A 3716-nucleotide genomic window follows, 5' to 3' on the forward strand; every position below is an offset into this window, starting at 1 on the left:
CTCTCTCTCTCTCTCTCCCTCCCTCCTCCCTCTCCCTCTCCCTCTCCCTCTCCCTCTCCCTCTCCCTCTCTCTCTCTCTCTCTCTCTTTCTTTACTGTCTTTTTGTCTTTTTTTTAGGGCTGCACCCACAGCATATGGAGGTTCCCAGCCTGGGGGTCCAATCTCAGCTGTAACAGTTGGCCTACACCAGAGCCACAGGGATCGAATCTGAGTCCTCATGGATGCTAGTTGGGTTCATTGACAGCTGAGCCATGGCAAGAACTCTCAAGTGCAACTTTATTTAATAAACTTCATAAAAAGAGGGGAAAGTACGTCATTTTCAGTTGATACGCACAGAGAAAATTACATACCACAGTTGAATTCCTCTGCTGTAACCAACACAAGCAACTGTCTCTGGGGTTCCCTGGGGTATTCCCATATGGCCTCCTTGGGCATAGCCACAGTAAGTGAGGGTCATACCAGAGCATGGAAGTTAGATGCCTGGGGAGACAGGCAAGAGTTACAACTCAGAGAAGTGATGTTAATGTCTATTTAAGTCTTCTGAGTTAAAGTATTTAGTCCTCCAATTTACCTTCTCTGTTTAAACTCCAATTAACAGATAAAACAAAGGCTAACCTGTTATAAACATAGTAGATATGTTTCCATATCAACATTGTTTTTGTAAAGTACTCTATTCACTTATTATAAATAAGCAACTGCAAGATGAAATGAGCACATATTTGCTTGCTGAAAGTGCTCCTGCATCAAACATCACACCAGGTGTGCAGGACAACAGACAACTGACGACAGTCACAACTCAAAAATAATCAATCACTTGGGCCTCTTCACTGATTAATGGGTAATTTCAAAGGAAAAAATCATCAGATAAATTAATCTTTTCTATTTGGAAAGATGAACACATCACTTGACTTACAAAAAGTCTTTCATTGAAAGGTCCTAAAGCATTTCTTTAATTTCCCAGTAGGTGTGTGAGGAATGTGGTATAATGAGTTAGAAATGACAGGAAACAAGTAATGGAAGCTAGGCAGGTGTCACACATGGACCCCAGTGTGACTTCCTGTGAACTGACACCCCCCCCCCCAATTGTAGAAAGACTTGGTGGTGAGGGAAGGGATTTCTTTTATAGGAGAGGAGCTCACATATTAGCCCTCATCCTCTTCATTTTCTGGGTTCCTCATCTAAATTACAGCCTGGGAGTTCCCATTGTGGCTCAGTGGTAACAAACCCAACTGGTATCCATGAGGATGAGGGTTTGATCCCTGGCCTGGCTGAGTGGGTTAAGGATCCAGCATTGCCATGAACTGCAGTATAGGTCACAGATGTAGCTTGGACACTGCACTGCTGTGGCTGTAGTATAGGTCAACAGCTGCAACTACAATTTGACCCCTAGCTTGGGAATTTCAAAACACATTGGGAGTGGCCCTAAAAAGAAAATAAATAAATAAATTACAGCCTGAATGGGCACAGGGTGAGGACTTGGAATAATTAATGCCAAGTGGCCACTGTCTCAGGTTGATCATGAACACATGAACCCTGGAGAAGCTTGTTCAAGTCACCTTTATGTCACTTGACCATTACGATAAGTGGTCAGAGAACCACCTGTGAAAATAGACAATTCATCAACACAACATACTAGCAAAATTAACTTAAAGTGGCTTGAAATTTTGGAAGTAGATTGCACACACATTAGAACCATATCAGGGCATCCCTGTGGGCAGGGTCTCCCTCTGCTGCTTAATTAACATTTATTTCTGTGTATCTGTTCCAGTCATGGAGTGAAGGCTATTTCATTCAATGTTAGAGGTTAGAACAAGAAAGCTGTTACTAAAATTTAAGAAGAAACAATAACAAAAATAGATAAGAAAAAACCTGACATTTAGTATTTCAAGTCTTTTTAAGAATTTCAAGCTTTGTAAGAGTCTTAGAAACCAAGAATGATACCAGATAAGAGCTATAGGATTTATAGATTTTATCTATAAATAGGAATTATAATTGCAAATATACAAAGACAATATCACTATCCATAAGTGATAGAACAGACCCAACAAAAGAGAAAGCAGGCAAATAATAAATAAAACACAATATTCCTCCGACTACTGAAATAAAGTCTCATTTGACCTTGTTACAAAATGTCTTGATTCTTTCATTTTCCAGAAATGATTAAAAAACAAGAACATTAAAACAAGATACCACTACACACCCACTAGAATGACCAAAACCCAGACACTGACAACACCAAATGCTGGTGGATGTGGAACCACAGGAACTCCCAGTCATTGCTCATGGGAGTGCACAATGGAGTGGCCACTCTGAAAGAAAATTAAACATATTTTGCCATATATTTCAGTAATTGCACTCCTTGGTATTTATCCAAAGAGGTAAAGTTTATACCCACTCAAAAACCTGCATGTAGATCTTCCTCACAGCTTTATTCATAATTGCCAAAACTTGGAAGTGACCAAGATGTACATTCTTCAGTAGGTGAATGGATACATAAATTCTGGCTCATCTAGAAAAGGGAATATCACTCAGTGCCATGGAGAAATGAGCTGTACAGCAATAAAAATGTTGCCTATTGTATGATTCCAACTCTACAACACTTTTGAAAAGCCAGAACTTTAGAAACAGTAAGACCAAATGTTGACAAGGATGAAGGGATGAATAGGCAGAGTATGGAGGATTTTAGGTTACTGAAAATACTCTGTATGGTGTTATAGTGATGGCAATATGCATTGTACTTTTGTACAAACACACAGAATGTACACCATCAAGAGTGGATCTCGACGTAAGCTCTGGCCTCTGGGTGATGATGACGTGTAGATGCAGGACCATCTTTTGCTGCAAATGTACCAACTAGTGTAGATGCTGATGGTGGGGGAGGCTGTGCATGGGGGAAGGGATGAAGAGGGTGGGTTGTAAACCTCAGTACTTCCTATTCAATTTTGCTGCAGACCTATTTTTTAATTGCTCTAAAAAATATATTCTATTTAAAAAATAAAAAGAATGGAGGTGTATATGACTACAAATGCCTACAGTGCAAACAATTCTGATGAATAGGAAAAATCCTGCAGAAAAAGAGGCTTGTCTGGTGAGGCCTAAGCAATAATAGTGCCCCCCGAGGAGAAGAGACTGAGGCTGTGATAGCAGCCAAGATGGCAGGGACATAAGCTTGGAAAAATGGGCTGGACTGAAGGACAGTCGCCCAGATTGTTCATGGTCCTTTAAATACAAAGACTCCAAGCACTATTTACAGGCACTGATTAAACACAATTTATTTCCCCCAATGTTTGATTTGTCCTCAATCTTTGCCTTTCCTCACTTGTGGACTGGGATCTGGGTGCACAGCATCCCAAGGGTGAGGGCAGCCTGGTGGGGGGGTGGGGAGGGGACACAACCCATTCTCTCACCAACAGGTGCTCCCTGACCAGCATAAGAAGCAGGACATTTGGCCTTTACTGATAACTTAGGTTTGCAGGGCCCAGGGTAATCACAAAACTGAAAACCATCAACAACGCAGAACGTACACACAGGCAGGGTGAAGGGCCAGTTCAGAATAAAGGAGCATGGCTCACCAGGCAGAGCACACAGGTGCCCTCAAGGTCTCTGGAATTTTCAGGGCTCTTTAATGAAGGAGACAGGAAGTGAATTGGTCACCAGCCAAGATACAGGGCAGGCTTCTGAGGTCTGGCTGGAGAGTCAGGCTCACTTTGCAACTT

Source organism: Phacochoerus africanus, unplaced genomic scaffold, assembly GCF_016906955.1.
Source record: "Phacochoerus africanus isolate WHEZ1 unplaced genomic scaffold, ROS_Pafr_v1 Scaffold_15, whole genome shotgun sequence".
Taxonomy (NCBI): domain Eukaryota; kingdom Metazoa; phylum Chordata; class Mammalia; order Artiodactyla; family Suidae; genus Phacochoerus; species Phacochoerus africanus.